Source organism: Nesoenas mayeri (assembly GCF_963082525.1).
Source record: "Nesoenas mayeri genome assembly, chromosome: 2".
NCBI classification, from domain to species: Eukaryota; Metazoa; Chordata; class Aves; order Columbiformes; family Columbidae; genus Nesoenas; species Nesoenas mayeri.
In genome coordinates this window covers 127,910,846-127,921,608 of record NC_137543.1, presented here as the reverse complement: position 1 = coordinate 127,921,608, position 10,763 = coordinate 127,910,846, and positions in this window count along the sequence as shown.

Below are 10,763 nucleotides of genomic sequence, written 5' to 3'. Positions count from 1 at the left end.
TCTAAGAATTGAATATCCAGGCTTTTGAATATCAATATAGGCTTTTTGTACTTCACTTTGCTGGGTCATATTAATTCACTTTAGATTTTGTTACACTATAATAGTCTTCAGGAATTTTTCTAAAATTAGACCTGCAAGAAATATTTGATGTGAAATTGCTTAGATTTGAATACGAAAAGTGTCTGCAGATCAGCACTTTTTGGACAATGTTCTGCAATGTCTTTGAAAAAGGCTGTCAGAGCTGGGTATGAATATCATTTTGCATTGTCTGGAAGTCTGGAAACATTTATAAGTAGATTATATGGATGCATTTGATTTTGAATGTTTGGGCAGGGAGTGGACAAGTGAAAAAAATTGCAAGCCTCAAACTATATGTTACCCATTTCCAGTCTAGCCTGCTCTCAGAAATGCTGGCTGAAGATTACTTGGTTTATTTTCTGCATTGAAATAGTGTCTTGGATTTTTGTGATCTAGTCAACAAAAATAAGCAAGGAACTGCTTTTTCTTTTGTTAGGTGGTAGGGAATACCCTATTTCTGAGAGTCATTCAAAGATTGTGTAGGATCTATTTGATCCCCATTCCTGATGGGGACAGGTAAGAACAAGGAAACCTTGGGGATAAGGCACAATATTTCAGTTTGAAACTTTGGGAATACATATAAATACTTAGATTTTTCTGCAGAATAGTCCTGAAGCGCTTTGGACTTTTATCTTATTCACACAGGTAGCTGAGCATAAGGGAATCTGTTCTTCTGCAAAAGGCTCAGCATGTTTTTAAGGCCGGATACTTATTGCACTGTGAAGAAGTGGAACATGGAAGTGACACATTTTGGGATTCAGGGCAAGGGAAACTGTGGACAGCATTAAAAAAAAAGAAAGCAAGACTTATGTAAAATCTGCCTTCCCTCCTGCTTCTACTCCCTGGGTCTTCTCAAAGGAGCATATGACTTCTGTGAATGGACAGGTCATGCACTGAGTAATGTTTTGGCTCTGTATTTACAGGAGAGGTAATGGATGCTGGCGGGGGAGCACGCTGGGAGAGCTGTCCCATCTGTTAAGATCTGCTACAGGCTCCGTTGGATATAGCTCAGTGTATTATCTTTCTATGAATCATCATTGCTCCTCTAACAGTGTTAGGATTCAGTGCAGCATAGCTGGTAACACTTTGGGTACACATTAGGTAACAAAGCTATTTCCTACAGCTCCCGCTCTGCTGTCTTGGGCATCTTTGTTTTACATTATTCTTCTCATCTGAGAGCTGCTGCTATGTTACCTTCCAGAGGAGACTTGCAGCAGCAAAGCATGTTTGTGGCAGTGTAAGGGAAGGCCCTGAAATGTAATGTTTTCATTCTTTTTGTTCTAGTTTTACTTGTTTCTGAGCAAATAGAGTTGTTCTGAGTGACTTTTTTTCTGAAGTTTGAACATACCAGGGGTGAATTTGGCCTGAAGACAGAATGTAATATAATGGACAGAATGTGAATTATTAACTTGGAAGTTAATGAAATCTGAATGACCAGTGGAGTTTCTCCAAAAACACTTTTTAAATATAAAAAGTGAGTTCTTGCTCTCTTTAATCAGATTATTGGCTAAGGTTCAGGAATCATTTGGCAAAATTATGTAGCTTATTCAAGCTAGGTTTACATAATAGTTCGTAATGGAGGAAAGCCTTGTATCGTGATCAACCTTCAAAATCACCATCAGCCTTCAAAATTCCAAACTAAATATAAAGAACCACAGAAACGGATACAGCAATGCCCAGAGAAATACCTTTATTCCCAAAGAGCTTATCTGTAATAAGCAGAACTCGTTGTTTTAAATAACAGATTTTAAACTTCAGAAGACCATGGTTTTAATAAGCAACATTCATCCTGTTTTGCTTTTGCACAATTTAGTCCTTTTCCTAAGAAAGTTAGGTATTTGATAGGTAAATATTAGTATATATTTATTTACAATTAAAGATTGCTTTTATGCTTCATCTAGTATTTCTTTTTGCTAACCAGCAGAGTGTTTCATTTTCACATATAAGTGCAAATAGAACTTTCCTTTTAAATGTGAAGGAAAACTCCTTAATGTTATAAAACAGTAAATGATATATCTTATTTATTGGAATACTTGTTTTTATTCACTGTTGGTTAGAAATGCCTTTGGATAAAAAGAGAAATTCAAGTAACAGTGCATAAAAATGGCTTTTCGAAAACCATCTGATCTGCCAAAAGAAAAAGATGTGGAATGTGCTGGATGCATAGAAAAAATATGATTCATTCAAACCTGATTTCTTTTAAAGAAATTTTACCAATAAATGGTCAACTTTTTATTTCTGGCCATTCAACCCTTCAGAATTTTAGAAACACCACATTCAGGCTCTTCAGACCTTTTATTTGTAGCTTGGAAAAGGAAAACAAATTTCCCTACTATTCAAATCCAAATCAGTTTCTCGGTTTGAATGAACTCATTATTGACTTGGCCAAACTGGATAGAAATGAGGAGGATGTTCTCTCTGGAGCTGTAAAAATGCCTATATTGGTCATAAGTTTATCCCTTAACATACTCTGTTTCCGTAGGGTGTGGGAAAGACTCCTGCAACTCAGTACTTGGTATCTGTGGAAATAAAAGTTTCATCAGCAAATATGTATTTATTTATTATGAATATTTTAATTTTTTTAATCTGAAGTTAAAGGAGATAAGTAGATGACTATAATTTCAAATTAAGCAGTTAAAGGTTTAAAAGGAGAGTACTAAAAAAAAAAAAAAAAAAATTTATATATATATATGGCAGAAGCATGTTTGCTATTTTTTCCGAAGTTTTTATTGACTTTGACAATAAGCAAGTGCTCAGAAATTGTGCCAATGTTCTTGCATGCACCAGCCGCTTGGAAACTCACTAAATCTTGCAGACTGTCCATGAGGGTACAGCCTGATTCTAGAAATGGGCAGGCAGAGGGGCCTTCAGTATTTTTGTATTAAAAGGAATTACCCATTTGTGCATTAGGTGTCACTGCTGCCTAATCACTTGGGATGAAACTTCTAGTGTAATGAGCTAAGGAACTGCGTGGTGGGATGGACAGAGCACCTCATCACCATGGCCTGTGAGGTCTGGGCAGAGCTGTATAACTCACCTGAGGTTTCATGCAAAATGAAGAGCATCCTGACGAGTCAAAAGTTCCTACACCCCGTTGAGGAGGCTTACATTTTGCAAGGAAATAAATCACATGAATACAGGTAACTGGTTGGCAGAACATTCAGTTCCAAACAAAAATGGACATTTAAGGCCATTGAGTCAGGCTGCAGAAAGAGAGCTACATATAGGAATAGTATAGTATTAGACGGTAAATGTTTGTGTTGGCGGCAAAGCAGGAAGGTTTTCTGGGTATGTCTGTGAAGTATCAAAGTATTCCCAGGTGTTTTCATTGCAGGATGTGGTAGTCTGATAACCCGTGGGTTTGAAGCTGTTTGAGGGCATATTCACTTCCTTGTTTGGGAGTGACAGTCAGAATCCAGGTTGCAGTTTGGGCTGCAGCTCTTTTACCTGATAATGCAGATAAAAGTGACTCTCTTTAGTGCCAAAAGCACATCATTACCTACCCAAAAGTCCTCCAGAGTTGTATTTCCTGACCTTATTCTCTTTCTTTTATTATATGTGTATCTGTCGAGTGATTGAGTCTGTGCAATCTTCTGCATAGCTCTTTAGCAGAGGTGGCTTTGAGAAATCTTCCTCTCAGCATGCTGCTGATTAACCAGTGGCTTTCGCCTGAGTTGAGGTGAGCTTCTTGAGGTTACTCAGTAATTACTGCAAATTAGGAAGACCAGCCTAAAATGAGCATGCCTGCTAGAATATCTTTAAGAAGCTGGTGGCAGAGATGGCTTCAATAGATACCAATTCAGTGCAGTGGAAGTACAAAACAAAACAACAAAAACCAAACACCAAACCTAGTGGAATATGTGTGTTTAAAACCATTTTTTAAAAAAATATTTCTTTATTCAGGCTAAATCAAAGGACACTGAACATTTTGGCCCAGGTAATTATGATTAAACCATACAAAATTACAATAATAGTACCTCCCTTACTCTTTCAGTATTAAAACCACTAAATCCTAAAGGAAAAAAGAAATATTTGCCAGGGTTTTAGATAAGATCTGAGCACCCTCCCACAAAACGAGGTAAGCAAATATCACTGGGAAAGGTTAAAGTCACCAGTGAGCTGTGAAAGTTTTACCTCATGGCTGAAGTGCATTTTGTATCCCTCATAAACCACAGCTCATTGGCATGTTTAACAGAGGAGCTGTGCAACTTGGCTCCAGTTGGACAAGCTGATGTGACGGTGATAGCAGCAATGGGCTATTTTTGTAGTTTGGAAGAATCATCTTTGCCTGGCTGTGCTTGGGGCACAGATCCAAATATTCTAGGTCTGAAAATGACCAACCTGTGCACTGAGCACAGCCCCTGTCAGGGCTTCCCTGGGCCATGTTGGCTCGGTTCTTGCCTGCTGCTCTTGCACCACCATGGCACCAGTTGTGCCCTGGCTCTCTTGGGCTCTTTCTAGTCGCAAGTTTGTAGTGGAACCGAGCTTGTCTCCATTTCCCCAGGGGTTCTGGCTTGAGCAAAAGGGGTCCAGGCTTGCTGCACCATTAGGAACTGCCACTTTCCAGCTCTCCCTGCATCCAATACAAGTTCCAGGCAGGCATGAGAGAACTTCTCATGCATTGCTGGCCAAGAAGCACAGTGGAGGAATTTCTTGAAGTCAAAAAGTATGATTGTCCTCAATAGGTGTAATACTTTTGAAAATACCCCACAGTACCACACACTTCTTCTTTTGTGTGTGATTGGTACCAATCCTCCTTCTTCAAATTTTTACTCTTCAGGAAACAGAGGCTGCTTGGCCTGTGTTCCTGCTGCTGCTTTCTGTAGCTCTGTGGCCTTCCTTCACCAAACTGCAAGGGATGCTTTTTTCAAGTTAAATTGAATGTAAATATGAGCCTGCTCCTGGCTACACAGGTGCATTGTGTTAATGCTTGGGAGCATCATCTCTGAAACAGATTCAGAAAATAAAATAAAATCCTGTTATCACTTGTAACCTTTCTGATTTCTGTCCCTGAAAATGTTTTTGGAGCAGAAAAACCCTGACATTTCAGACAAATAATGGTCTCATCATTATTCAACTCCATAGTGACTGCAGGGAATAGAATAGAATAGAATAGAATAGAATAGAATAGAATAGAATAGAATAGAATAGAATAGAATAGAATACTGTGTGTATAACTAGTCTAGTCTAGTCTAGTCTAGTCTAGTCTAGTCTATTGGAGCGGCCTCACCTTGAATGCTGTGTGCAGTTCTGGGCTCCATCATTTAAGAAGGATGCGAAGGTCCTTGAATTCATCCAGAGGAGGGCAACAAAGCTGGTGAAAGGGCTGGAAGACATGTCCTGGGATGGGTGACCTCATGGCTCTCTGCAGCTTCCTGAGGAGGTGAGGCGGAGCGGGAGATGCTGAGCTCTTCTGCCTGAGATCCAGTGACAGGACGTGTGGGAACAGCTCAAAGCTGCACTAGGGGAGGTTCAGACTGGACATTAGCATGCTCTTGATAAATAAATTCAAACACTTCAATAGACTTCCTGGAGAGGTGGTCGATGCCCCAAGCCTGTTGGTATTTAAGAGGCATGTGGGAAATGCCCTTAATAACATGGTTTAATTGTTGGTCAGCCCTGAAGGGGTCAGGCAGTTGGACTTGATGATTGTTGTAGGTCCCTTCAAGCTGGACTTAATCTATTCTATATCTAGTACTGTACATCTCATCTGATTTAAGATGTTTACTTTCAGATGAGAAGAATTGTGCCCTAAAAGTACCTCTTTATTCCCAGTGAAAGCTAGAGCCCTTTAAACTCAGATGTAGATACATATCAGGGTTGATCAGAGGAATCCCATACTTGGTAATTTGAATCACCAGTTTTAACAATGATATAAGCAGCAAGCTTCTATTTTTAAAATAGCGATGCTTAAACTTGTTCTGCCCTCTTTTTTTTTTGTTTTGGTTTTTTTTTTTTTGTTTTCCTTACTGCTTTTCCTATAAAAGGTTCATTTTCATTGGTTAGAAAAGCAATTTAAACAAACGAACACTTCATACTCAATTTGGTACTTGTGGGGCTTTTAGCCATAAAGGACACAATACATATAGAAAAATGTATTTAAGCAATTAAATAGTGTACTGTTTATCCGGATTCTCCATGTTTACTTCTTTTTTTTTTTTTTTTTTTTCCATCTCAAGAAACAGAAAGTGAAGATTTTCTTATTTACAGCATTGTAATTTTTAAAGGAGATTTTATCAAGCTGCATTTAGGTGAAAATTGTAACTTGACCGTTAATGGTCAAAAGCCAATGGTATTAATTTTAGTCATTTCCTTGTCAGAAAGTATGGTGTAAATAACAAGATAATTAATGAAATAATAGCTTTGCCTGTGGAATGAATAAGGCTAATGCCTCTATGAAAGAAGCAGCAGCTACAGGTAATTATATCACAGACCAGGTCCGTGCACCACAGGTGTGGTGTCCAAGAGTCATGTAAGTCACCCTCCATTCTTGAAAAGATTTCTGGAGGTGCTCAGCGAGCTCAGTGCCCAGCTGTGCTCACAGCCATCAACGAGGGATGAAGCCAAAGGGAATCACACCCTCTGGAACTCTCGTGTCTTCTCATGCCTGTGAAAAGTGGGTGCCTTTTCTCCAAGGTCTAATCCCAATGAAGGATATACTCTGTTCAATGATTTCAATAGGGAAATAAATGTTCTTACTTTTTTTCTTTTTTTACCCCAACTTTCTCATGCATTTCTCAGCAGTGCAAATGAAGTAAAGATTCTTCCCGCTCCTGTGAGCTAACTTAAATGCTCAGGGCACATTCAGGCAAACTTTTTTTTTAAGGTACAGCAGAGTCTGAAAGTGCTTTCAGTCATGAGAAATGTAAATATCAGAACTTGCTCAATTGCAAAGACTGAAAATAATGTAAATATTTAATATAGTGCATAACTTTGCAACATATTTATAAGGTGAGCTGACCTCAGAAGTTTTCTTAACTACATATAACCAAAGAATAGCACCTTTTATCTCATTGGAGTTTAAGGAGAGCTCATTGATTCAGAATATTTTTAAAATGTACGTAAACAGTTTTCAGGTATTAAATCTTGGCCTTAATGGAGAGTGTTATAAAATCAAATGTAACTTTGAGCAGGCCTATTTTTAATAATAAAAATATGTTTAAATGGGAAAAAATACTAGCTGCTATAAAGCAGCAAATGTTATCCATCCTGTTAGAATTGTTTAAAAATGCATCAGTTTTATAGGTTATTTTGGCTCATGTAAATTAAAATTTATCTGACTGGCTGAGGCTGGTGTTGCTGACAGCCTGTGTCCAAGGGACTTAAGATACGGTAGCCAGACAGTGAGTTTGGTGTGGGTGTTTCAAGCTTGGAGACTGATCAAGTTGAAGTCCTTAGACAGAGAGGCCATTTGTTGCCTTGGCCAGGAAAATAAGAAAGTGCTATGGGAGCTGATAGACTGGCCATGAAAAGCAGGGGACCAGAATCCCATTTGCTTGGTAGGGGGTGGTTGATCAGATTGGAAACCCACCCCCATCCTCATTTGAAGGAGAACAGGGAAATGCCTTTGAGAGTCCCGGTGGCTTGTGGAAGCAGATAGGCACAGAGCCTACCTGTGCAATGTTTCCGTAACTGTGGCTTGCCCCTTCTGCTTGTGCCCTCTGCCATCCAAACTCATCCTCAACACCTTCTCCCTGCTCCTTCATCTGCAAGGAGCAGCCTGGGCAGCAGGTGATGCAGCAGCAGCAGCCAGGGGATGTCTCAGATCTGTGTGAAGCAGAGGTGAGTCCTGGTTTTGGTTAAAACAGCACTGAGAAATCCTTACACAGCAGAAGCAACTCTGGTAACACCTAACACGGCTCTGTTGCATTTGTCCCCATGAAGCTTGGATTCATTTCTTAGTGCAACAGCAGGTGAGTAAATGGCCAAGACAAAGACAGACTCGAGTTGTTCAACAACCTCCCAGTCTCCTCTTGAGCCTCAGTATCAGTTGGGGCCTTGGCCTTGGGGGGATGTATTTCCTTGGGACAGGCCAAGAAGATTGTTATGTCTGGAGAAAATACTGCTTTTCTTTGCAGACATTTCTCTTTCAGAGAAAGGTGTTTCGAAGAAATGTTAAACTCAGCATATTAAGCCTGCCTCAAATGGATATGTCACTTTTATTGGAATTCTAATTAAATGTAGACTCATAAAAACTATACCTTCCCAATTTAAATATGGCTGGCTCTCATGTCTATGTGATTCCAAAACTTTTGATGACAGATTAATGACTAAGTTGAAAGTCTGTCATAACCTAGTAGGATAAAGCTAATCCAAATCGACTATATGCCATGATTTTATGACACGAAGTTATTGAAAAGTACAAGAATAATTAAGTGGAAATATAATAGAGGAAGCATTTTCTGTGCTCTGGCACTGTGGCAGAGCCTGCCACATGATATGGTTGGTTAGAATAGCAGGTCTAGAGTACTAACACATTTTTATGCTACTTTTTAAAGAAACTGTGGCTCAAGTAGTCCATCACTGAAATTCACTCTGAAAAAAAAAAGCATGACAGCTTTGGAAGTTATAAAACAGAGGTGCCTTGTTTAACTGGGTGACACTAATTATAGGTAAGAGCTCAATAAACACACTCCTTTGTTCTCTGGAAGCTGGACAACGTGTAATAAAGCTCTGGTATAACAAAAATGTCATCTATAAATAAACAGAAAATAACTGAACACAGATAAGAAAAGTTAGGACCACTTCAGCTTATATTTGAGGCTCTGTTTTTTCTTTCAACAATGCTATTGACATGGTCTTTGGAGTACCTTCACCTGGGGCATTCTGTAGCGTAACAGATACAGCATCAACTATGCATTGATCCAAGCTAGTCAGCTTTATAGACTCGAAGTAGCAATTTTGGTCCAAAACTGTTAGGTCTGCTTTAGCCTGGCTACAGGTACGGTGCAGATGCTTGGGCTAATGATTACCAAAATTACAGGCAACAAAGTAATTATGTTGTGCCTGAGCTGATACACGTTAGTAAGAGGCTGAATTCACGGCTTCCATGTGCTTTCAAGACAGAGCTGGGGTCTGTACCCCTCCATGCAGACACAGCAGCTATTTAATGCTGGCTGGATTTGCCTTCCCTTTGCCTTTCCATTGCATGGGGGAGACGTGTGTTGAGCAATATTGCATTCTTACTCAGGAAGTAAGAGTGGACAAGTATAGATGTGTATTGGTACAGAGAGATCAGACTTTCAGGAACAGAGTAGTTAATTGCAAGTATTGTATAAACTACAGGTGAGATTCATCTTCACCATTCAGTGTGTTTGAAATCTGTGGGAAGCCCATTTATGCTGTTCATCCAGACCTTCCTGTAGCTGGCGGAGGGACTGGTGCTCTTCCAGAGGATGAGTTACCACATGAGTAGTAGACAGCTATACTATCTCGTGTTGCTATTGCAGAACAGTTTTTTAGTTACTTCAGAATGCCTCAAGTATTGTAGCTACAGCAAGCTTCTTCATTACCTGACACACCGTTTCAACATCAGGCCTTAATATTTTTCAGGTACTTCAGTGCAAACAATACTTTGGGTACTACCATACTGAGTATGAATGTAGAAACAAAGAAACAACCTAAAGTTGTTCTGGTTTGTGATTGGGAATATGTGTTTTGTATAGGTGAAGTCTGTTTGGGATGAGAGAGAGCAATGCATGCAGCAGAGGTCAGGGTGGTGAATGAGTCTCCCCTGGCAGGTGCTGAGCCACCACAGTGCTGAGCACAGCGTAAGTACTCATAGAGCAGGTTGGAATTTGCCCATGAAGCAAATGTTTTATCATCCAAATGTGGAGTGGGGGAACAGGGATGCTGCTCCTATTCAGCCTTGAAAGTCTGATCTTGAACCATTTCTTGCAACTACTAGAGAAATGTTTATTCCAGTCTGCTGTGAAACACCTGCCTCTCAGATCCACCTCTCAGTTCCCTGTGCTTTCAAAATCCACCTGCTGATCTCTGTGGTGGTGGTGAAGAAGCATGTTAGCAGGCAGTGGGATTCTTCAACACCATGGATTTTAGGAGTGTGAAAAAAGGTGGCTTTGGGCTGCATTTCTGAGATTTTTGCAGTCTACCTCAGTGGCTGATTTATCCAGGGTGGTTTTAATGTGTTCTTTTATTTCAAAACCCATCCTATAGGCCAAGCTGTATTTTAATAATTTGGGGCAACATACTGTCACTGCTCTCTTGTAAATGGCACGAACTCCAATGATATGGGTATTTTCACAGGTTGTATTTGTGTCAGTGGTAACTTCAGTAACAGCACAACTGTGCTGCTGACGCCACTGCGGACAACTGTACCAATTCACTTTCCCTCAGCTTTTCCTTTCTGCCCACATCCCATCACATCTGCTGTGGTTATTTCCCCTTTGCCTTGCACTGAGGAGCTGAGCCCCAAACCTGGCTGAGGAGGGTCGGGGAGGCCATTGGTGGAGCATGGCCAGATGTGCCGAGGAGTGCAGCTGCAGGGAGCGATCGTGCCGGGCCCGCCAGTATGGAAGCGGTGGTGCCGGCGGGGCTGCGGTGCGGGGCACGGAGGTGCAAAGAGCGGCAGTGCGGAGGGCCCGGCGGTGCCGTGGTCCGGCGGTGCGGGAGCAGTGGATGCGGGGAGCGCAGTGCGGAAGGCGGCGGTGCGGGACCCGGCGGTG